This window comes from Camelus ferus, chromosome 15 (genome assembly GCF_009834535.1).
Source record: "Camelus ferus isolate YT-003-E chromosome 15, BCGSAC_Cfer_1.0, whole genome shotgun sequence".
Taxonomy (NCBI): Eukaryota; Metazoa; Chordata; class Mammalia; order Artiodactyla; family Camelidae; genus Camelus; species Camelus ferus.
Window position 1 is genome coordinate 42,112,479 of NC_045710.1, and position 26,765 is coordinate 42,139,243.

At 36.6% G+C, this 26,765-nt stretch overlaps 1 long non-coding RNA gene across 1 annotated transcript; it reads right to left on the bottom strand.

Annotated features, from left to right (window-relative positions):
- Positions 1–885: 885 nt before the first annotated feature.
- On the bottom strand, positions 886–9,272 carry LOC116668996. The gene is made up of 3 exons (XR_004326348.1): positions 9,198–9,272; positions 4,447–4,481; positions 886–925 (listed from the first exon to the last, which is right to left on the bottom strand). It is a non-coding gene; the product is annotated as an uncharacterized LOC116668996 (long non-coding RNA).
- Between the last annotated feature and the right edge of the window lie 17,493 nt (positions 9,273–26,765).

Here is a 26,765-nt window from a genome sequence, read left to right on the forward strand (position 1 = left end):
TACTGACTGTGTATCCAGGCAATGCTTCATCCTTAGACCAACTGCAGTTTCCTAAGTGATTTTAAGTCTATCTTCAGGACTTTTAAACAAAGTAAAAAGCACACACTTTCTTTACATTTCCATCCATAAAATGCAGCACAAATCTCACTACATTTACTCAGGGGGAAAAGAAAGACATCTCTGTGCTCTAGGAACCATTGACAGAACATACTGCAATCTTTTCATTAAGTTCACACAAAATGAGGATTTAACGCATGGGCAAAACAGCCCATCCCTAGAGGTTCCATTGCCCATAATCCCACCTTGAAAATAGCTCCATATTAATTGTTGCAGCCAAGTGGACATGGAGGTTTACTGCTTGTCGCTCCCACTTCACAGATAACGAACTGCAATTGTGAAAACCTTTGTTTTTCACTTTCTAACACATCCCTTTTCAAGCAAATATTTCATATATTTGTTTAAACCCAGAAAATCCATATGGATCAAGCTAAACATGTATTTTACTATATGCCTGTACTGTTTCTTGATCTTAACTGTATGATTTTTAGACTATTTATAAGGACAAGTAGTCATAAGTATATATACATATAAATATATCTAAGTATATGCATGCTCTGCTTTAAAATTTAACATGTGAAAATTCATATTTCAGAAACTGACAAATTGCAAACCGACCATCCCACATTAAAGAAACAACTGAAGCTTCCTTTAAGCAACTGTCTCCTTAGTTAATTTAAGATATGATTTGATTTATAAGTACTTTATTTTCACTTGACTTCTGGGATGCATTTATTGTTTAAAGTGAGGTGCACCTGGATGAAATGAACATTTATAAATTTTGGCTTACCTTTCACATTTCTGTGCCTCAGGTTGTTAACTGCTGAAGTCTTTATCTAAAGTTATGTAGTTCAGCCTCTTCACAAACCTAGAATAAATGAGTTCTCCAAATAACCACTGGGACATTTATTACACCCATTTCCTTAAGACAAAGAAAACAGAATTCCCTATACAGTAAATCCCTTACTACCAAAGATTCCACCTTACAAATAGGAATCCAGTTGTCTCAAAGTCTGTACACAGTTTGCATCTCTGGCATGGTAAAAGATCCTGGCACGTAAACAGCCAGGAGGAGTAACATGCCAATTTTGAATTGTTCACTGTTTTTATTATAGGTTCTAGGTTTCAGATGAACAGCAGCCCTCCTATTGCTTTTATAGCAGGATATTAAATTGCAGCCTCTGGCAGGCGGCACCTGCCCTCTTCCTGGCATGCTGTCTAGTCAGTCCCTGGCCATGCGATACTCTAACGTAATGTATATTTTGAGTTTTGCTCTACACGGGGATTTAAACATTGGGGTAACACAATCTCTCCCTGAAGGTATGCAACCCATGGTGTCAGGCCTTGATTAAGCTCCACGCAACTAACATTTAGTGTGTTTGGAAGGTCCTGTCACAGGGTGTTTTGAATGAATGAAACAAAACCTTATAAGCATCTTAGACAAACATACATACTATCTCGTTCCCTTTGGATGGAAGTTCCCTGGAAGCTTTCACTCTCGCGATATTAACCACACAGCATGATGTGTTGAATGCAGTCGTGTAGAGAATTAATCATATAGATGTGCACTGATCCCTTGTCTGTGCTCTTTAAGGGGATCAGTGTATTCTCCCCCAAATTTGAAATTAGGAGTATTTGAAATAATTAACAATCACTGGTTACACTATCCATCTTTATAATTTATCTATGAATATTCAATCAGATTTTAAAAAAATCAGAGTCAACAAGTAAGGAAATCCCTTAAAATTTCAGTTTCTGAATTTCAGTTCAGAACAATGTTTAAGTTTGTTATTAAAATAAAAGGCACATCTTTAACGTCCTGAGTTTTGTTATCAGCAGTGTCTGAAGTTCATTTTTATGGCATTTCTTGTAAAGGTCCATCTTCTAGAGTTGCCTAGCTGAGCTTACAACTTATTACTCAGTCAAAAATGGCAATTAAACCTGTGAATATACAACTGTGCGATTAGGGATGGCTTCTTGAAGTATGATGTATTTAGCATTTATCTCACTTCTTTATTAGATTATGAAACTACAACATTATAGGAGTCAAATAGATCTTAAAATTCTCCAGCCTAACCACCATCTGATACTTACATTACCTCTAAAATATTCTTGCCAAACTGTTTTCATAGGTGTGCCTCAATGGTATGGGTCTTCTGTCCCATAAGTCGAATAATGCCTTCTCCACCCCCACCCTCAGAGTACCTGCTTAACACACTTAAGAGGAAGTTGAGGCATCTTCAGAACCAAGGAGAAGTCACTACAGAGGGCACAACTGACTCTTAATTAAGGGTTTGTCACTGAATTTGGAGTTGTAAACACTTGATGTGCCCTTAGCACTTGGGCTTTTGTTTCAACTCTCTCAGAGTTTATGGCAAGTAAGATTCAGGCACCACAAGTCAATAATTGAAATTTGAAATGGCCTAAGAGGCAGTGGTGTGCAGAAACAGACTGACTAGCAGTTACAGTTTGGCGTCAGTGGTAATCTGAGTTGTGATACCCTTTGGTGGCTTGAAATAAGTCTTGAAGGGAGAATTTACACCACAGAAATTGGCAAGTGGTTTAAATCGTCAGCCTAAGATGTTTATAATTGAGTATGAAAGACGACGACAGGTGAAAAGCATTCCAGATACTATCTGAAAGAAACCAAATATGCTAAGATTTTGACTTTTTAAAATAAGTATTATGGTAATGTAGGTAACTGTGAAAAAATGAAATGTAGAACCTTGAGCTAGAGACTATTATAAAAGCATCCTTTCTATCAAAATGACTTGTTCTTTTTGAGGTCAGTTCTTTAACTTTTGAGGGGGAAGGTGGAAAATTTACTTTGGTGACTTGCACTGTTCTTTGCAAACATTCTATACGATGGAATCACTGCATGGTTTTGGATAACTGATCCATGAACTGAGAGTCTCTGAGTCGACTTGCAGAAGCATTATACAAAGTAATGATAACCATTTTTAAAAGATCTGTGATTATGTATGGACGTGATAATCTGTAGCAGCACTATCAGATAAATAATACATATTTAAAAAATTTCTGTAATTACATGTTTACCCGATAGGCCAGAACGACTCTGTCCCAAGGAGCTGTTACAGACTGAGTAAATAATACATGTTTTAAAGTCCATAATTATATATGTAAACGATAGACTATCGAGTAAATAATGCACATTTTAAAAAGTCCATAATTACATATTTACATGATAGTCTGTAAATTCTGTAATTACTTATTTACACAATAGACCATAACAGCTGTTACAGTCTATTATGTTAACTCTCATAGAATTATATTATGGATTTTTAAAAACACCATAAAGAACCTAAGGAATGGAATGATAGGAATGAAATAAAATATGAACTTCATATTTACTATAGCTCTCTCAAAAGAGGACTATTTCAAGTTTAAACTATCTCAAGCTAAAACTCATGACCAGTACTTTATTGATAACAACTGACCTAAAATTTATTTGCAAAAATATAAATTAAGGAATCGCAAAGCAAGGGATAACTGGGTGGTGTGATATTAAGCTAAGTCTTTCAACATTTCCATGGATAAAACTTATTCTTGATGGCATAAATAAAACATTGTATGTAACTTTTATGTTTCTTAGGCTTCATAAAATTACAGTGAAGCATAATGATTAGAACTGTATTTGTGTTCCTTATTTATTCTTCAAGAGCATTAGAATATCCTATAGTTCGTACAGACTAATAAGATGTTTGGGGGTGTGTGCATAGGCTATACATAATGATAACATATGCATTTGTATGTTTTTCAGGAGGATTATAGTTGCTTTCTTATCTAAGGGTCCTCCTGGGTTAAAGATTCATACAGTACATTTTATGGCTCAACATCTAAATTTATTCTGAAGTTAAATATAAGATCAATGCAACTAAATGAGACTTCTGTGCATAATTACGACTAAACAGTGAGGCTAAATCAAGCAAGTGAAAATCTGTTATTTAGTGATGTTGGACCGATCATCCTCAGTAACAGAACACAGTATGGGGGAAACCTTTGATCCTGTTTGTTAGGTATTATTCTGTAAGATATTTGACAGCTTGAAATAAGTGAGTGCTTGATTTTCAGAGGGCTGTTGTACAGAAATAAATCTTCACATTTTACAAAATTTATTTCCACTTCAGATTTGAGCTACAAACCCCTGACATCTCTCAACAACACCCACAGATGAGGTATTTAAACCAGTGGCTTTCAGATTTCTTTGAATGCAACTCTTGGTGAGAAATCATTTATGTTAGGATCTAGTATGAACATATATACAAAACTCACAAAACAACACATGCCCTTATAAAATGTAATGCATTTTTACATTAATCTACTCTACGTTTTTTATTTCATTTTGTAAAAATGCTGGTTGTGACTCACCAGATTGATTTCACGATCCACAAATGGGTCATGACCTGCAATCCAAAAAACACTGATTTAGACAGTGCTTTTTATTCCATATAAAGATAGGGCATATGGGGCTTCTTTATAATAGGTTGATAAAATCTGTATATTTGCAATGGAAGCATTTTATTGGTGGATCACATTTGTGTAGTCTGCCATTACTTATTAGTATAGAAATATAAAAGATATAAAGTTTTCTCACTTATGTCTCTAGTGTTAAAGATCTTGAAACAGACTATGCTATGATGCATTATTCAAGAGTTTTGGTTATTACTGAAACTACAGAAAATCACTTACTGGGAACTATGCAGAATGAAACATCAGATTTCTAACTCAGGATGTCCTGCTTGAAGGGTTTCATTTCCTGGGTATTGTTGATGTTCCCAGGGCAGATTTGGAAGACTGGGGGGCAAAAAAAAAAAAAAAGGAAATGCTAACCCCAAAATGACAAATGATCAGAGAGAGATTTTAATCTTTTTAGGGTGTGAAAGTCCTTGAATAATGAAATTCCACTGGGTATTGAGTCAATTTCAATGAGTGAGTTCATTTGAAATGAGGATTCCAAGTGAAAAAAATCACTACTATTAATTTGTAAGGAGAGTTGAATAGTTAGAAAATTATTATTGTTGTACTCTACTTTCCATTGTCTATCAATGTCTGCTAAAATGTGGCATACTAATGTTCTGTTGGATACAGAGGAAAAAAAGTGTTCAGGAAGCAGTCATGCTTCCAACTGCATAATGGGAGGTCCAGAATTGGTAGATAATCACGACAGAAATATCTAAAATCTTTACTGTCTACTAGTCTCTATCTTGTCACTACTTTGCATCTGGAGATCAGAGAAAAGGAAATTTGTGTAAATTATCCTCAGTGATCTCTGTACTTTGGGTAAGCTCTATGGGTAGGAAACCTTCAAACTACACATTTATTTTTGTAAATTCAGTCATAATCTCAAATACATATCATGCCAGATCTTTTTATTTTGATCTTAAAAAAGAATTCTCTCTGCTGTTATTTGCTTTTCATCCTGCACTCCTTACCTTAGAGCACAGTCCTCCACCCACCCAACCTCTCACCTAGAGACCTGGCTGCTGTCCCAAGGCCCTTGCTTTCCTTCATTCTCCCTGGTCCGTCAAGACCACAACTTTTGTGGTCTGTTTCCTAAATCTATCTTGAACGTGCTTCTTTCACGCCTACTGTTAGAAAATAATGAGGCTCCAAATATGAAGACTAACTTTTTTCCTTTAAGCCTCTGGAATGCTCCTCCTGCCCCAGCCCACCTCTAGCACTCCATCTCTGGCAGTGTTGGTGGGGCAGTCGTTCTAAAAATCAGCTCATGCTTGCTTATGCATGCCTACTACCAAACATTCCCTCTCCCTTTGCTTTCTCTGGCCAGCTTTGTTCATCCTTCAAAACACGGTGGTAAGAGCCCTCTGGCTCCCCTGTTTTGTCAGGGTGTCCGCACCCTGCATGGCCACAGCACCTCAGGCCTAGCCTTATCAGAGCACTGTCCAACTGTTTCACTGCCTGTCTGTTTCTCTTCCTCATTTTAACCTCTCGAAGGTAGTGACTGTATCTTTTTGCCAGGAAATACTAAGTGCTCCATAAATATTTGTGCCATGACTAGATAGAAGAGCCACTGTCTCAAAACATTAACCTGCAATTCAGGCTGATATTTTTCAATTAGATTTATCATAAGTTGAACTCAATCTTCTCAATGGTTACTAAAGAAAGGGGAAATAGGGAACATATCTTAAGAGGGAGATGAAATCCTCCAGATGATAGCCTCAGTTAGGAATTGTAGCAGCCTACAGCCTAGACTCTGACTTCATATTTCGTAACAGATACATGGAAATCTGCACCTTCCTGGTTTTTCATATGTACACATAGTAAATTACTTCCACATTGTATGTAGCAGCTTTCCTTGAACTCTATACCCAAATTAGATGTTGCATTTTAAAAACCTGGACTTTATTTAAAAAAAATTATTCCATGATGTATAAAAAGATTTTTAAAAAGCTTCTTCTGTATAGCACAGGGAATTATATTCAATGTCTTCTAGTAACGTTTAGTGAAAAAGAGTATGAAAATGAATGTATGTGTGTATATGCATGACTGGGACATTGTGCTGTACACCAGAGATTGACACATTGTAACTGACTGTACTTCAATAAAAAAAAAAAAAAAGAAAGAAAAATTCTTAAGCTCTATTCTGTAACTCTTGAATGGACAAAACTGTAGGTACTTTTTTCCTGAAGGAATTTCCCTCTTGCTACACTGAAGTTTCAGAAGTTATTAATGCCAAATTATTGCATCACTTGGCTACTGTAATGCCAAATATGTATGTATTGTAGAAGTTATTCATTTTAAATGTATTTGTTGTTTTCTTTTTTATTATTATGTATAATGGAATTTGAAGACAGAGATAGATTTCTTCCCTACAGTGTTAACTACACTAAGGGTTAGCATTATGGAATGTCATTTGACTGGCTCTTATAATGATAAATATTTCCATGACAAAACCTACTGTGAACCTGTACTCTCTAGAAATTTCTCTCTCCCTTGGTTACTACTTTACCTTAACGAGAAAGCAGAGAAAATGCAGAAGTAGATTACTTCTAGAAACCTGTAAGCAATTAAACTCATGTATATGAAGTGCGTCTTTCCCTTTATGTGATCTGCCATCACTTACGCAGTGTGCAATTTTTTTTTTCCTGCTCTTCTTATTCAAAGTTGATGCTCTTGGTGGTGCTGTTGTCCATTCATAAATATGCCTTGAAATACAGGGTGTGTGCCAGAGAGGGATAAGTTAGATTCTTTGTCCAGTGACCATCCGTTCATTTAGCCGTTAAACATATTACTGGGTACCCCTTGTTGGAAATGTGAGCATGAACCCAAATCCTGGCTTCAAGAAGTGTATAGTCTAGAAATGGTGATGAAATACGTATGTAAATGTGACAAAAGTTAAAAAGGGCTATGTTAAAAAACCCAACCACTTCTTACCTGCCCCACTGTTTGCACGGGTCTGAGTTAACATCGTTTCTTGTGTAGATAACTGCTGGGCACTGCCAGTTGGTTTCCCTAATTTCTCTCCTGCCCCAGCCCACCAGCAACTAGTCTCAACACAGCAGCCAGGGCTTTCTTTTGACCTGAAAGTCAGATCATGTGACCCTTCCGCACACAACCCTGTAATAGCTGCCATTCGCCACCATTATCTGCCCTTCAAACCCCCATCCATGAGCCCCACTTCCCACTGTTCTTTCCCTCTCACGCATCCTTTAAGCCACTCTGGTCTCTATTGTTCCTTAAAAACACCAGGTGTGTCTTCTAGCTCTTTCTACTGGCTCCTCCTGCTGCCTGGAATGCTGTTCCTCACGTATCCACGTCCCTAACTCCCTCCCCTCCTTCAAGTCCTCAGGTCTTTGCAAAGATTTTACCTTTTTAGTAAGCCCCACTTTAACCACTGCATTAAAAATTGGAACCTCTGCACCTTGTTCCTCTGCTCTACGTTTCATTTTGCCACAGAATCTATCGCCTTCTGAATGGGAGGTGATTATGTATTTACGGTGTCTGATTGTGGTCTGTTCCTCAATGGAACCTCGGCTCCAAGAGGCCGGGGTCTTCGTTCCTTTGCTCATACATCTGAAGCGCCGAGAGGGGTGCCTGCCCGCTGTAGGCGCTCAGTGTTAGTTGGATGAATAAAAAACTTGAATGAGATTTACGGGTAAAGTATTATTCAAATTTACAGGTGAGAGAGATTCATCCCAAGAGGAAGGGATCGGGAAGGTCTCAATGGAGGTTTATCCGCGTTGGATCATGATATAGGAGTAAAATCTGGATACATGCAAATACATTTAAGTGAAACGGTTTGGCTCGTTGTTTCAAGCATTTTTTTCTCTTTAATCTTGTCTAGTAATTCTTATTCATAATACATAATGTTGAAGTCAATAAGAGGTACACTGAAGAAAGGATAAAGTTCAAAAGGACGTAAGAAAGCAGCCGTAAAACTGTTTTGGATAGGAGAGTATACTTTTCACCTGTGTGTGGAACAGTTCATTTTGTTTCGTGGTAGTAGAAAGTAAAAATAAAAGCAAAATCATCTCAGCAATCACATTAAGTCTAGCACTTTCCTGCTCCTCTTTCAAAACGACCTCAAAGCCTCCTTCCAGTTAACTAAACACTCGTTAATGCCAACAAAGGTTTTAGCAAATTCTACAATTAGATGTTCTGCAGGTCTTTACTTTCTTCTTTAGTTAACATAGAGGAAAAAATAACTACATAAATATTAACACCCGATAATTAACCAATATAACGTAATGCTAACAATGACACAGCTTAGCTTAAAGAAGAATCCTAAACTGAGGTGCCTGCATGGTTTCTGCCTTCTTTGATTTCTTAATCAAACTGCTCAAAATGAAGCTTTTACTGCAACACCAGACACTGAACTCACAAGTTCAATACTAAAATGACTGGAGGCCATGCTGCAAATTAAGCAGCAAAGAACTGAGGAACAACACGAAACACAACTCCAGGCGAGGCTGTGCTAACTTGGCCAGAGACCGTTGCTAAGCTGCCGGTTTTCTCTGCACACTCCAGTCAGGCGTTTACACTCGTCACTCCGCCCAAACGTCCAGTACTCGTCTTTGCCATCTCAACAGCTTTTGATACACTTGGAACGCTTTCCTGGCTAGCATTCCTGGCCGTCCCAGCTCTGGTTTTCCTCCTACCTCACTGCTGTGCCCTGAGTTTTCCTCGCGGCCTGCTCCGCCGCCGCCTCCTCCTTGCGGCCGCGTCCGGCTCCGTCGCGGCCCCGCCTCCGCCTTTCTCGCGGCAGGGCCGCTCCCTGCGTGGCCCACGTGCCGCGTACGCGCTCTCGCCCCCGCGTTTATCGCTAGCACCGCCCTCTCCGCTAAGCGCCCGCTGCTTGTCATCACTTAATAGGCATCTCAACGTTAATGTGGCGAACACGGAACACCTGGCGTCCATTTAGCCTCAGCTCTCCTCCCGAGTGTTCTTCCTCTCCGGAAATACCAGCATCGCCATCATTCAGCGGCTCAGCCCCAAATCCTGGGTTCATCCTTGGCTCCTCTCTGACCTCCAGACGGCACGTCCAACCCTCTCAGCAATCTGTGCTGACCCTACCTTCAAGGGCGATCCCAAAGCTGACCCTTCTTTCCAGTCCCTGCCTTCCCATTCCAGCCAGAGTCACCATCAGCTCTGGGCGGTCCTCCTGCATTTAGCCCTACGACTGGTTTCCTGCTTCCGCTCCTGTCCCCTTACAGTGCCTTCTCTACCCAGCAAACCGGTGAAGTTTTCAAAGGGTAAATCAAATAATGGCTCATTTTCCAGTGAGTTTCTGTCACACTTACAATAGATCCAAAGACCTATCAAGGGCCATAAAGCCCCATATGATTTGGCCACTGATTCTTTCTCCAAACTCATTGCTTATCTCACTTCTCACCAACCCCACTGGTTTCCTTTGCAGCTCTTCAGACCTATCCTAGCATACCTAGCCTTTATCGTTGCTGCTCCCTCTTCCTGCAATGCCTTCATCCCCCACAGGTAGACAGGTACATGACTTGCTTCTGTCCTTTATTCCCTGTACCACCCCAGGTCACCAGCTGAGAGAGAACATCCTTGCCCACCCTGTTGAAACCAGAACCTGCACTCTGCTCTTTTCCCAGCTTTGTTTTTCTCCGTAGCAGTTACCACTATTACTTGATTTTTTAATGGTATGTTGTGTTTCATGATACTATGTATGATAAAGGCAAGAACTTATTTGTATATTTTTCTGTTCCCTGGCACATAGTAGGCACTAGTAATTTTTTTGAGCAAATGAATAGTTGTTGAATAAATATAAAGTATTTGTTAAGCCTAATTTTATTTATTTTTTTTGCCTCCCTTGTTTTCTCCATTTTTGCTTTCCTCATCAGAAACACCATGTTTCAACCTTGAAGATGACTTTAAAATTTTTTTTGCTAACCAGAAAACAGTACAGAGGATACAGAGAAACTTTGAAAATATTCACTGGAAATTATAAATCTCAACCCATTCATACCCTCCGTCTGGCATATTATCATTAATTTAAGATAATTCAGATCCTGGCTGCTGTTTTTTTTTAAAAAAAAGGTTTCCTTAGAGATACAGATTCCCATCAAAACCAAATACAAAAAGACCATGAAGGAGAGAAATACAGACAGAAAGACAGAATATGAATATTTATTTCCTTCAGTGCTTTCTGAATAATTTCCTCTTAGTCCATGAAGACCTTGTGAAAACCAGATTAGTTATTTTATATTTTCCATGACCCGATTCAACCTATTGCCCTTAGGCTGGTTGGAACTGGAGCTAGGTTTTCTGATGGATGTTAATAGGAAGCTAACAGAACATCATGGAGATGAAAAATAAAGTGAGAAATGAAAGCAAGATGGCAGGCAGGGGTGAGCTGCCCAGGCATCTGTGCACCAGTAACCACAGAAGAGAGAGGGGCCATTTGATTCGTGGGCTCCCAGCTGGTCTTTCCCATCACCCCGCTTCACCTTGCTGTATGCTCATCTTCCTCCTGTGCTGGCTTCTGGGCTGATGGACGAGTAATTGTAACAGTCTTTTGGTTTCTTACCCACCCGGGTACAAGTAGAGCTGAACAACTAGGACAGTCCTACCTTTAGGGTCAAATCTTTCCCTGATGTTTTCGTTCTTTGTGTTTGTTTGATATTAGGAAATTCTCAAAGGAGAGTTGTGAGTAATCTCAAAGTGGACCTATGCAAAAAGTTCTAGAAAAACTATTCGTCCCTGGGGGAGTCCTTTACCTCTAGCAAAGGCAGGTGATTCTGTGATCATCACATTGGACTTAAGTGAGTGTATCAGTGAACATACTTTCAAGCAACTTCCTCAGGTATTTGTTACCTGGTTAAGTAACTGTCTAGGTGTTTTAAACCAATACTTTATTTAATTTAAACAAATTTGAGGAGTTGGTGGAGAGGCCAGTATGGGTTAGTGAAAATAAATTGTGAAATAAGAAAAATGCAGTTTCTTTTCACTTACAAAAACTTGGAGCTAATAAGATTTTTCAGGTAGTGATCTGATCCTATCAGATGAAAAAGGTAACAACTGATTATTACTAGTATGTTATTTATATACAGATGATGCCAAAGTACTAAAAAAAACTGTTGAATTAATGAGATTCATACATATATTCTCCCTGAAATCTTTCTTTTTGGATTGATATATGTTAAGGAAATTATTTCTTAATTTTTATAAATTTAGAATTACAGTAGGCAAAGAGACTTTTCAAGCTATACGTTTGAACAAAACATTGGTTCATACAAAGTGTTAAGTGGGGAGAGAATATTTGAAATTGAAACTAGTTTAGAAAATACGGGTCTTCTACCCTGACAATAATGGATGTTCTATATTGTATCCCGGGCCAAACTCCTTTCTGTCTATAGGCTACGAATGTGATGTAGTTCAATTATGACAAAATTTCTGACAAATATAGATAAAAATGAGCTTGAATACAGTCCATACAGTATTAGAAAATGTTTTATTCAGCTAATCTTTCTATTTTGTAGAATTATATTTCATTCTATGTATTTGCAAACTTTTTTGAAGTCTTTCTTAGGTATATTTATGTGTTTTTATATAGTATTTACGTTTTTAAAAAATTTTTATTTATTTTTTGGGAGGAGGTAATTAGGTTTACTTATTTATTTTTAGAGGAGGTACTGGGGACTGAACCCAGGACCTTGTGTATTGTAAGCATGAGCTATATACCCTCCCCTTCTAATATTTGTATATCAGTTAATTATATATGGTTTTAAAGGCTATCCCATCTAGTTATTAATTTAGTTAATACTAAATTAAGATGATGCATTCATCATACATACTCCTAATTTTTATTCTTTTGTGTTGGAGATTTTTATGTTTTCTTCCAAAATCAGTTTTTTAGCCTCATTATATTTGTGTTCATTCTTTTTCGTTCTCTTTGTTTAAATGGGCATATGACATTTAAAATTAATTAAGCACTCTTTTTCAGGTGCCTTCTTGTGTTGTCATAACTATAAGATTAAATTGAAGAGTACAAAATAAGATTTAGTGTGAAATGACTGCATCCTTGGCTATGATGGGTTTTTAATTCATGTCTGAATAAGTGTATTTCATCAATATATTTATAAGCCCCATACATTATTCTGTTACTTAACTTATTTTGAATGAATTCAGCATAATAAGCATGTGTTAGAAACCTCCTTGAAGTTGATGCAGAGATGTTTGGGTACCTCACATCCATTTTCTAATACTTAGTTCTCATGCCCTTCCTAAACTTGGGAGAATTTTCCATTGTACAAACCATGAAGAAAATTATGTTAGAACAATTATTCTTTGTCTTACTTCTGTGGAAATTAAACAACCAAAAAGACTTTAATTCAATACTGTATTATGCCTGAGGTTTTAAATACACAAAAGTCAGTGGAATAAAAGTGATGGTTCCTAGAGCAAGTATAATTCAGACATATTGCACATATATATTAAAGCATAAAAGTTAACACCATATGTACAAAATACTACCCGGGCACATTTGTGTCACCACTGATAAATGCACAACTCCTATAGGAGCTGTGAGCTCTTATAAGAGCCAGTATTTGAAGCCCAGATATGAGAGAGGTTTAGGTACAGTTGTGGGAATACTGCTGCATTTTTTCTGTAAATTTTAAATTTCAACTAGAAAACTGTAGAAGTGAAAATTTCATTAAGAAAACAGTTCTAAAACTTCTAATGTTTATAATCACAGATTTGTTTCTGTGTGATAGTTCAGTAAGGCCTTTGCCGTTTATGCTCTTTATTCGTTTATTATTTTTTTTCTCAATAAATATTTAGTGAGATATTGCTAGGAGCTAAATACTTGGGTCATCAGCAAACCAGAAAATAATCCTTGCCCTTGTGAAGTTTATGTTTTGTGAAGAAAGGAAGACAGTAAACATAACAAATAAATAAATTACAAAATAGATTAAAAGGTAAGTCACAATAGGTTGAACATGGAAGAGGTGAAGAAAGACTGAAAGGCAGTAAGGGAGTCAGCCACGTTCATAGATGGGAGAAGATGGTTTCAGGCAAAGCCAACAGCTGGAACAAAAGCCCAAAGGCAGAAGCATATCCAGCAAATTCAAGGTGCAACCTCAGTGTGGTTGGAAAATGATGAGTGAGGGCGAATCCTTGGAGATGGTTCAGAAAGTTAACAAGACTCTAGATCATGAAGGGCTTGTAGGCAATTTCCCGAGTTTTAACTTTTACTCTCAGCAAACTAGGATGTAATCCTGGGATTTTGAGCAGAGAAGTGACATGTTCTGATTTTACTTTTGACGGGGTCATTCTGGCTTTTGTAACAATATAGGGACTGTGGTAACAGTACAATATAGGACCTTACTGGAGACTGAGAATAATCCATGCTATAAATTTAAACCAGGCTAGCAGTAGTGGAATAGGGCAAAAAAAGTCATGTGTTGGAGCGAGTTCCCAGGTAGAACCAACAGGATTTCCTAGTGGATTAAGCTTGTGCGTATAAGAAGGAAATCGAAGATAACTCCAGGTTTTTTGGCTCGAGCAACTGGAAAGATGGTGTTGCTATTGTCTTAGATGTACGGTTGCTGGTGAAACAGATTTGAGAAGGATGTTTAAAAGTTTAGTTTTGGGCTTAATGAGTTTCAGATATCTTTTTGATATCCAAATGGAGATGCAGTCAGTTGGATCTAAGAATATTCAATTCAAGAGAAAAGTCTAGGCTGGAGATATAGATTGGGGAGCCATGAGCTTCTAGGTGGTATTTAAAGCCCCGAGTCTGAATGTAGGCACCAAGTGAGTGAGCGTAGATGGAGAAGAGAATAGGGCCAATGACTGAGCCCTGGAGCACTCCAGTACTGACAGGTCAGGGAAATAGGATGAACAGGCAAAGGAGACTGAGAAGAAATGACCAGTGAGGGAGGAGAGGAAGAATCAACTGGGTCAAATCTTGCTGATAGATGAAGTCATATGAGGACTGAGCATGGACCACTGGAGTTAGCAATGCAGAAGTCCTTGGAGACCTTGATAAGAGCAGTTTCAATAGAGTGATAGGGACAAAGCTTGATTGTCATTTGTTCAAGTGAACAAATAGAGAAAATGTTTATGCACAACTCTTTTTATATATTTTGCTGAAAAGGATAGCAAAGACAAGGGATGATAACTTGGTGAAGATAGTGAGGTCAAGAACATGGTAGGTACTTAACAACCAGTTCTTTGGGGAAAAAAACAATTTCACTGAGGGAAGAGTTGAGATGTGCACAGCGAGCTCTTGACAGTTGGCAGGAGGCAGCTCTACCACACCACTGGGTCAAAATAAGCTTTGCTTTGTTTTAAGATGAGAGGAAATAACAGCTATTTTGTATGTCCCTGAAAAGATGAATCTAGTAGATAGCTAAAAATCACTGATGTAGTTGAGAAAAAGGGGAATTGTTGGATTACGTTTCCTAGAGTAGGTGAGAGGGAATGTGATCCAGTGCACAAGTAGAGGGATTGACTTTAGATATCAGAACGTATGGTTTATCTGTATTAATAGTTGGAGATGCCAGAACATGGTCTGAAAATTCTGTAGGTAGTTGTGGTACGGGGAGTCTCAATGCTTATTTGCATGGAACACAAACTCACTTAAAATAAAGTTTTTTAAAAAAGAATTTTTGGAAGAACTTAGTGGTAGCTCAGAAAACCCAGTGGGATTCATTGTAGTTGAGCTTCATAAGGAGAGTCATGTCTTTTCTCTTGAGTTTTAGATATGTTATTCTCTACCTCTGGAGACTGACTTTCATTCCTCCATTTTCACACGGTCCAAATTCAGCTTTCCTGTTTGAACGTCCAACAGAAAGAAGCAAATGACAAATAAGAGGATCTATTAGCTTAGTTCATGTCAGTCTCCACCTCTGGTCCAGTCAACTTGGATCAAAAGCAGGAGGCGCTGGCCAGTCAGCAGAGATTTACTTTAAGGGGCTGGGACAGGTTTTCTGAGCAGGATGGAGCTGAGGATGAAAGAGTGGACATTTCTAACATGGTCACTAACCATTTGGGGCAAGTGTTGAATGGGTATGCCACTGTGTCTTTTATTCATTCATTTAAAAATTTTATTCTTATGTTTATTTATTCCACAATTAATTGCTCAAAATCTATCCTGTGCCAAGCACTGTGGTATGAATGGAGATGCTAAGACACATAAGAATGATCCTGCTCCCTGTCCTAAAAGTGTATCCATTTTTCCTAAGGTGTTTACAGTCATCATCGTTATGAAAATGGAAGTGGTAATAGTAATGGTTGATTATGTCTTAAGGACCATATGTTGAGAACATTTTGTACTATTTGCAATACAAATGTTAGTCATAAGCCCAAAGGCACCTGTGTACTTACGAGGCATTGTTAAAAAATCATTTATTGCCATTTTAATCTCCTATTATAAATGAACTATTTTTTGTAAATTTTTGTACTTTTAAGTTTCATAGATGATTTAGTCTTTGTGAGAAAAGGAGTATGGATTAATTACTTTCATATACTGAAAAAGATATATTACCTCATGCTGATGTTTGAGATAATTCGTTTGTCTTCCAAATTATTTTTTGAATCATATAATAATATATGTACATTGTTAAAGGCTTAAACATTACAGGAGGGAATAAAATGAAAGTTAAAAATCTCCCTTCCTGAGCTCTTCCCCCTTAAAACTTCCAGTCTCACTTCCCAGAGAGAAATACTACCAGTCATTTCTTATGTAGACTTTGGGAAATTTTTGATGTATATTTAACATATTCATACACACATAGACATGGTCTTATCTTATGCACCAAAAGTACTTGACGTTTGTTCTTTGAAATTCCCTGCATATATTTCTACTTTAAGAATATTTATGGCATTGGGCTAAGAAATAACTTGAATTCTCAAGGACTAACTTTCTCCCCTGAACAAATCTGAAATAGAAACTCTTGGTAACTGTATTTTTTCTAATAATAATTCCATTTTACTGAATTGTGTTTTAAAGAAGTTATGTGACTTGCCCATGGTCGAATTAGCATGGCACAGGTGAGATTCAAACCCATGCCCTATTGTACTGGACTGGACTGTCTCCTAAATGACCTTGCCTCTTAATTATATATCATTCTGTTCCTTTTTGATGAATAAAAAAAAAATCTTTTTCTATGCTTTTATAAATCTTGTTTGGTACCTGTTGGTAATGAAGAGATCATTTCTGAAATACTGTGCTGTCTATGGTAATGAAAATAGCCACAAGTTTACTTCTCTGAGGTTAAAAATTTTTATGTTTTCGTGAACTCAGAACATTCTGCAGTTTTGATTTTTGAAGCTGATTATTTTTTAAAAGTGTATTGGGGCTGTTTCCCTGAAGGATAATTTCTCTTACGGTCTTTGGTTGCCAAACTGGGTTGACAGATTCACTCTCCTACCTTCCTGTAAGAACAATAGGTAATGGTCATAGAAAAAAAAGATATATATATATATTTTTTTAAAGCATCTTTAGGGCCACATATTCTGGTGAATGATTTCTCTGTTGTCTGAATAATTGAGCCTCAGCTTTCGTATGTGTGTTCCCTTTAAGAAAATAATGTCCCCTATTTCCAAGGCTGGAAAATATAACCTTAATTCCTTCAATGAGAATTCTGTAATTCTGATTGCAGAGAGAGAAAAGAACTGTGGGCAGGTAGCTCTTTTTTACGATTTTAAAGTTGGACCTTTTCTCTTTCAGCTGGTTAACTATAGGAATGTCTAAAGCTCATTATCAGTAAATGAGCATTTGTTTTTAAGGCTGGTATCACCAGACAAAAATATCTTTGTACTTTCTGTTTATATTGTAGTTTTCTTTTGCTTTGGTCATTTGTTTGTTTTTGGATAGGATCCTGAGAATTTTTTTTTTTTTTTTTGGAAACTTAGTCAACTACATGTTAAAGAGAAGGCATCTCTCTTAATGATTAAGATATTAATTTGGGGGTCTAAAAAATTAAAACCAATAAAATTTCATCAGTGATATGGGAAGGGAAGATATCCGTTAGGTAATACGGAGAATGAATACTGTTAACTTTGCATGTTGCCCAGGCGTACGTTTCCTCTCTCCTTAGCCAGCACACTTACTGCTCTATCTTCCCAGCAGGTCAGCTCCATTTAATGAAAGCCCACCATGTGTTAAGTGGCCATGTAGGTGCTGAGGGTGGACAGAAGAAAACCAGAAAATGAGAATCAATTTATCTGGAGAAACTTATAATGTAGTTTCCTTTTTATCTTCTTGCTTTTCCCATTTGATCTCTTTGTTTTGTTCCGTTTAATTTTTCATTCTGTGAAGTCTTCTAACATCTGTCCTATGGATACCATGTTCCTTTTCCCCCTTTATGCACTCTTTATTCTACTCAGGAATATAAGTCAGTAATTTTTATTTCTAACATTTTTATACATAGGCCACATAGTATATAGGCTATGCAAAGTAAGATATAAATATTGTAGAGACGTTTATCAACGCTCACACCACCACACGTATACAAGTAGATGTGTAAAAAATTATATATGTAAAATTCCTGTAGGCCTAGGGAGAGCTATGTGTTTCAATAATTGAAATGCACATTTATATGTAACGTATATTAAAATGATCAAATTGAGGGTATTATTGATTAAACATCATAGTTGTTAATAAATATTTATTCTCAGTCATTTTGAATATAGTTAATTTTAAGGACTAATTACAATAACATTTGACAGTTTTAATTAGATTCCTCCCAAAAGTGCTGGGTCAGCACAGGTAAATGATCCTGAAAATACCCTATATACCTGGATGAATCACTGCTAAGACCTTGTCTACACTTAGCATTTCAGTATCCTATGTTACCATTGTCGTCCCTTAAATCTATTTCCCATGATTGAGGAAAAGACAGATTAAGTAAAATAATTACTAGTTAAGTAAAATAATACATCTTTTGCAAATATTTTGAGCAGCTTAATGAACAATGTTCTAGATGAAGCGAATAAACACCCAAACCAAAGAATTTTTTAAAAATTGCTCTCTCTCTTTTCTTTCTCATTTTCTCAGTGTGATGCAGAAGAGGGGAGTGGGAGAATGGTCCTGTCCCAGGTCTCAGGCGAGTTCCTGGGATGTGCTGCCAAGTGATGTTCCTTGGCTTTGCACAGGAAAGAATGCAAGAGCGAGCTGAAGTAAAGTGAAAGCAAGTTTATGTAGAGAGATACACATTCCACAGGCAGAATGGGGACCCTCTCAGAAAGTGAGAGCACCCTGGTGTATGGGGTTGTTAGTCTTTATGGGCTGGGTAGCTTCATAGGCTAACAAGTGGGAGGATTATTCCAACTATATTGGGGAAGGGGTGGGGATTTCCAGGACTTGGGCCACCACCCACTTTTTGGCCTTTTATGGTCAGTGTAGGAACTGTCGTGGTCCCCATAGGTGTGTCATTTAGCATGCTGTGTATTACAGTGAGCGTATGATGAGGCACAAGTTCTACCGGAAGTCAGAGCTTTCTCTGTCTTGGGCCTAGTTGGTTCTAACCAGTTTTTGTCATATCCTCAACATCTGTGTCATTCCTTTAATGGTCGTGCCCTGCCCCATTCCTTCCTATCTCAAGTGGGGAAGAGCAGAAAGAATTAAAGGGGTGGGATGATGACTTTACAAATGGAAAGATTCTCAACACCCCAGTAAACGCCTTTCTTTGTGCATTTATACTATCTATCCACTCAATTTAGTTATGTGGTACTGTACTAGCTAGTGGTGCAAGAGAGGCAATGGTCAAAAAATAAATATAATTAATTAAAATTCAATCCATTTGCAAATTAACTGTGATTAAAAATGAAATAGAACCACTATAAATCGACTCAAGACAAACTCCCCAGCTATTAGAAGACATCTACTGTTTAGAAATATGTATTAACTAATAAATGTCACACAATAGTTCCTGCTACATGCAAAAGTCTATGCCACCTATGCATCAGATAAGTAGCCAAGCATTTAAAATGTTGTCAACTTAGTGTAAACAGGATAATGCTTAACATTCAAAAAAAAAATCTTGAAATTATCAATTAGGTAATGAGGAAAATGTTAAGCAATTTGCATTATAGTTTAAATAGAGGAAGGTTGTTTTAAAGAAAATATAAATTAATTTCTTTTGAGTATAGGTTAAGTTCTTCAAAGAGACTGAAAAACAAAGAGAAAAAGCCCCAAAACTGTGAAAAGGCACTATTTTATGGTGATCTTGACAAAGAAATGCTAGGCTCTTTTCAGTCAGATTGGGGCACAGGAAAAGCCTGATTTGGGATTAAACCAGGCTGATAAGGCAAAGTGTTTGATGGTTTCAGAATGGAAGATAACTTTGATGAGCATTCTGGTAGGTTAGCCTGAAACAAACAACACCATGGGATTCATATTTAACAAGCTGATGATAATATGTTGATGTGTTGGAGCCAGGGTTTGTGCCATTGACAGGAGGGTGTTTTGAGAAGAGGAAATGAGAGCTACGATCTATAGGAAGACCTAGCTAGCAAAAAAAAAAAAAAGACCAAGTTACACTATCCAGATACTGGACGTAATTTTTGGCAATCACTCCATTTTGGTGTACATCCTTTCAGGTGTAAAAATAAAAGTCAGATTTTTATGTGCATATAAACATACAATTTTCAGATGAATTACAGTATACTTCTGTCTCTATATTTCAATATATATGTATACATTTATATGTACAATCATATATACATATGTAAATATAAATATATCAATCTCATCTTTTAAAAAATAGTTGCATATAATCTATTGTCTATATGCATCATAATTAAATTAGTCAACTGGATGAAATTTTAACCAGGTAAGTGTATGTTAACTGCATTTAAAATGTATTTTTATGCTTTGTCTTAGTTATGATTTTGGTGATCTATGGCCTCTGTCTCCCCATTATCCTAATTAACTGGAAACTGACTGCATATTATTAGGAAGTATCATAGAAAGCAGCATTTAAAATAACTTTTAAGGTAAACTAAAAATCAAAAGACCTGGATTCTATTTGTAGCTTCAGGACTTAGATATCATGTGAGTTAACAAAACCAGTTGTACACTAACAGTAGTAAACATATGGATGATGACATGTGGTCATAGATTTGTTCTATAGATTTGTTACCAATTTTTAAAGGAATACAGACACATGTTGGTTGGCAGCAACTCATATTAATGGAATGGAAGAAAATTATTTTATGAGATGGTTAATAATTTTCATTTTTGTTTTCCTCTCTTACATTTTTTTTCTTGTTGGACCATGCAGTAAATTGCCAGTCAGCCCTCCCATGAGTTCCCTGGTATCGCCTAGAGCTTTACAGAAGTTTCCAGAACTTACTTCCCTTTAAAAGCTCCTTCACCATCCTTAATTCCTTTAGATCAATTCTCTTAGAATTTTATTTTTGTTAATGTTGAGCTCTCTTATATTAATTTCCTTTTCACAGTTCAGTGAATTGTGAAACATTGATTGCTTCTAGATATTCTGTCCACTACAGTTTTACGTGCAGTTTTTTCTTCTGGAAGACATTGAGGGATAGGAGGCCTGGTAAAGTAAGCTTTTTCTTATTCTGGCATTATTTTTACTCTAGAGATTATATTTAGTTAAACTTAGTTATTCTGAAAATGTTTAATGGTCTTTATCACCTGGTATGTCCTCTAACTTTCATTTTATAGTATTAAAGGTACTAAATATATGTATGTTTGATCCATCTGTCTTCATGCAAGTTGTGTGTGTGCGTGTATATATGTATGTCTACATACACTCATGTTTATATTCTGTTTGCATTCATGGATGCATGGATAGATATGATTCAGTTTCACTTTCTTGTAGATCACAACTGTTGTGTGCTCTCCTGTGGCAATATTCACATTCTAGTTTCATTTAGAGGTGTGTGTTTAGGCGCTTTCCCCATTAGCAAATTATATATACACTCAGCTTCTAGAAGTAAACCAATTTTAAGAAACTGAGGATTTTTTTTTTAAGAATTTAAATTGCTTGTTTAAAGCTTTAAAAATGAAGAATCATATTTTCCAAAGCATCCCCTTTTGGTGTGCTTTGATAAGTATCACAACATAATATTGGATTTTATGTACATTTTAAAGCTCTGATTCATAATGTAGATTGTAATTTAATAGTAAATTTAATTGTGTTAGAAGATACACTAAATATTTGATAGATGTCCTGAAGATAAATGTTGTGTGCCAAAAAAAGAGTCATAGTTTAGTAAAGATTATGACAGAGCTGAATCCTGTGCCTATTAGCTCTGAGCTGAGCGGATTACAAGGGTGTATCCATTCCTTCAGGGAAGTCTAACTGGTACGATGTAATTTACTTTGGATTTTCAATATCTTTTGGTTACTTCATCTCCTAAAAGGATAACTTTGAAAGTAAATTGCAAAAGCAACCATATTAGACCCTTCTGATGAAGAATTAGAGAAGCAGATCAATATAAACTGAAGTGTGTATTTTTCTAAATCAGTATTAGCTGGGCAACCAAGAGGTGATTGATATGCTTTAAATACAAATTAATCATCAATTCTGTTCTTATATCATACTTTTGCAGTTAAAATATTCAGGAGTTAAAACTCAGAAAAAGGTATTCTCAGCTCCCTGTGGCATAGTGATCAGAGTACTTGACCACCAATGTTTCTAGTGCAAGCTGGTGTCCTGCGTATAAAAACATAAGAACATGCAAATGTTCGGATTTTACAAATTGTAATAAATCCAATAATTATGAGGCATAGTCAGTTAGCTCCCATGAACTGAAAGGCATTCTTAAGGTCCCCAGGTGTCTTTCCCACACTCGGGATGTGCTGTATGTAGGCTGAGAGGGTGCCTCTCCACCATAATCTTTTAGTTCTTGTCTTTTCTCCTGGGTGACAATTCTATAATGTAAGCATCTATCTACCAAGAACTGAACTGAAACCTCCTATCCATTTTGCATAGAACACTGGACAGCCATTAAAATGGAAACAATATTTTCTCCTTCCTGATGCAGAGAAGATTTAAATTGGTACCCTGGAGGTAAAAGGTCATAGCTCATCACTCAGTGCCTAGGCTGCAGGGGATTTTTTTTTTTTAACAGATACAAGGATATGATTTTCCTTTCCACATTTTTGAGAATACAGTCATTTAAAAGTATTTTATTAGTATAATTGCTTAGTAAATCATGATCTTTAAATTTTTCTAATTTTCATGGATCTATTTTACATACTGATTAAGTTCTGAGCAAAATGTGTATGGGTGAGTATGTGTGTGTGTTTCTGGACTTCTTGTAATGTAATAGTGAATATGTAATTGTTAGTGAGTAATACAAATAGAGTATAGAATTTGAGCATTCAAATCACAGTCTATATTATTTAGGTAAAAAGGTATTTATTGTCTATGTGTTTTTCAGTTGGTATGTTGTGGTCATGGCTATAAGTGTCTATTTCACTTTTCTGTAGTCTCAGTTTTCGTTTGCTGCATTTTTCATCTTGTGAAGAAAAACATTTGGTATTCCTCCAGTGTACACACACTTGGCAGATTATTTTACAGAATCAGTCTGTAGTTATAATTTCTGTATCTATAGATGGGCAGATTGAACCAGACAATGAATCCCCTACTATCTTTAAAGTTCCATGATTCAGTGAAATTTGAGACTAAAATTTCTGCTTTTTCAAATGATCTGAGATGAGGCTGAATTAAGATAATTTCTTTGAAATTAGCATTGAATTTTCAAAAATAATCTCAAGTATTAACACCAAATCCTCTACTTTATAATCTCCCGACATGTGACAGCAGTACCACCTGCTGTGAATGAGGTCCTTCTGAACTTGGCTATACAGGCCTAAGACCAGCACTTAAATACTTTACAAATTGAATTGCTCTTGTGTTAGAAACTGATTGATAAAATAAATTACTGTATCTTGTAGGTTAAGATTTGAGTTCTGCAATTGTAGCTGTTACAAATTACCTGAAAACCTTTTTATATTGCATTTCTTATGGCTGTATTTTACAATTGCTCTAATAAAAAATTCTATACAAAAATTGTTTGATATTAATAGCAATCATTAACAACTTGATAGATTCTTGTTAAGTATATTTGCAATACATTTAATCTTATTAAACTCAGCTTTGAGTTGTTTCTTCCAAATATTATAGGTCTTTATGAAGCTAGCAATATAAAGAAGAGATTTCAACCATTTTTGGCCAAAAATTAGGTTTAGCTTAATGGATCAATTTTTTTCTTATTAAACTGCATCTGACCAGTGCCAAGTAATACATTCAGCATTGATCTTTGTCTCACCCTGCTGTAGCTTGCGTTCTCTTTATGTACATGAAAAATAAGGTGCCAGGAATGAAAACAATGCCTGTATAATACAAATATAGAATTTTTCTCAGAGTTCCATTCAGTTTATCATTTCACTTTGTTATTAATGCCTTGCCTGCTGCTTTTCAGAAATGTGTTTTTAAAAAGCACATTTATTTCCATAAAGAATGCTTTCTTCTTGTGTAATTATAAAAAACATACACCATCTACTGGAGTACATCAATTATTTCGGGGCATGGACAAAATGTATGAGCCCTGTTCACATGTGCAAACAGTCTTTTCTAAATGTGGAGCCCTCTGGGGACTTGACCCATTAACATCAAGGATCTGAAGGTACTGGTTAGAACTGGGGCTTCATTTTGAAGTTATGTTTTCCTTTGAGTAGAAATAGTAAAATAAATGAAAATGAAGCCAGATTTTAATAGATACAGAGCATGCATGGGACAAATTTAAAGTGGTGTGTTGGTGTCTCTTTGAAGTTCTTAGTCTTTGAGACACTTACAGTCATAACAGGAGCCCCCAGACCTCTTCATACCACACCTCTCTTTTTCCCACCCCCCAAGACATTCTGCATACTTCTCAGGAGAATCTTGTATTATTGTCACTGCTTGGAACTTCTCCTCTGCTTAAAAGTTTTCCTTGGCTTTTCCTTGCTCTAAAGGGCAGAATTGAAACTATATTCCTGGGCATTTAAAACCGGGGGATTGACCTTCAACCTGGCTTATCAGCCTTGTCTTACATTCTACTGAACAAACCTTCGACATCAGGGATTTCCACATACACCTGTGTATTTCTTCACTCACACTCTTCCACTGCTTTAAAATGCCCTTCCATCCCTTCTCTCTCCTTTCCACCTGTCCGACATCTACCATTCCTTTAAGTCCCAATTTCACATGTCACCATTGCTACAAATGGTTACCTGCTCCGTCTGCACAAAATGTGCTTTAATGGAAACATAGACTTTGGAGTCATATTTTGTTGGAATATGCCACAGTCTAGATGCACGAACTTGGGCGATTTAGTTAACCTCAATTTAGCAATCTCACTTACTCTGACTTTAAAGTGGAGATGGTAATATTAATTCCATATGGCTGTTGTAAGAATTAAATGCATTATATATATTAGCTTGGCATGTGGCTGGCATGTGATAAATAATAATAATTTTCTTTCTTCCTTGCTGAGCTACTGTGGTCTGGACCATTCATTTGAAACACATCATGTGTTGCCATGTTGCAATATTTTTTTTCTCTATATTTATTTGTCATCTCATCAACTGGTTTTTAAGTTCCTTTTCCATAGTGATAGCTCCGTATACTGCTTTGTATCTGTCATGCTGCAGAGCAAAATGAGTCACACATAGTAGATAGGATTTGATAAATTTTTAAATTTTCCCCAACAATGAAGAGAAGAGAAAAGAAAAATGTCTTTCTCCTCCATTATCCTTCTACACATTGTTCTTTGACAACATCAGGAACCAGTCTTAGAATTCTTGCAATTGGTTTTAGATTTTTCTTAGTCTTTATTTTTAAAGAAGTTATACTCGATGGGGGGCTTGAGCCCTCCCCCCAACCTAGAAGAGTGACAACCAATATGAGACAAATGCATGCAGGTAGGAGAGAAAATGCATTAAACTCAAAAATGGTGTCTTTCAGTTTGAGCCAAGGGATATCCTCCACTCTGTTTTACCAGTGGTGAGGCAGTGATTTGATTTCAAGTTCCTAGGTAAGGCTTCTTATATTTCAAAGTGCAATATGTACCATACTCCCTGGAACATAGCTGTAATATGGGCTGTTATTTCTCTGGCTGGGGATGGGAGTAATCCACAGAAAGCTGTCTTGTATTTTCGAGGCCATGGAAAATACGAGGTTTTCAAAGCCATGACCTTTCCCATAATCTGACAGCCCTAACTCCTAGCAGAGACTCAAGACACTTCTAAGAATATAGGAAGTCCTCTCGGGCAGTTTTTAGGAACAACTTGGATAACAACAGTTATTAAGTATGTTTTGGGAAAATGACATGCTTTAAAGATGGGCTTCTGAGTGGTTATACCGTCTGTAAATACCAGAGACATAAGCCATTTATAATTTGATCCAAGGTAACCAAGGTGTAAATGTGCTTTTTTTTATAGACACGTGAATGCAAACACACAGAAACACACATGCACACCAGTAGAGTAGCATCAGAAGTGAAATACACAGCTCTGTGTGTGTGAGCATCCAGTTGGTATAGCTGACTAAGTCTTCCAGGTGATCAGGATCAGCCTGCAGATATCCTAAGCTGGGTGTGTGTCATGAATTAAGAGCAAAAGAAAACAAACATGGAAAGAATATGGTTTCTGGAGTAATTCTTGCTTTTAAAAACAGTGTTTATATTGAATTTGTATGATTTATGTCTTATCAACTCCCTTAGTCTTTTCTAATATCTAAGCCATTGCTGCATAGAAAACCTGATTTGATAAATTTTTAAATCAGTCCTTTTATTTAATTTTAATATTTAAACTGAGGACTAAAATAAAAGGTTAGAATATGATTGTGGAATTCGTGTTTTTATAATACCTTTTAGGCTTCAGTCTTACAGTAAAGTCCATGAGAAAAATGTCGTCAAGGCTAATGAAAGAAAACATCTTGTGTCTTTGACATTTTGCCGGGGAAAACTGTATACACACTGAAATTTCAGCTAACTGGCACTGGTTCAGAGGCACTTCTGATTAATTTGGGTTAAAAATAAAAATAATACCTCTACTTAATTTTTAAAAATTTTTTAACTGTCCAGGGGGCAAAAACAAAAAGTGAAACTTTCTCTTAACCATTAACAGCTTTACTCCCCGTGGAAATCACTTTCAGCTCTTTCGTGCTTCTTCCACCGTCACGTCCCTCTTTTTGCTCTTCTACTCAATTATATTATCAGGGAATAAAGTTATTCTT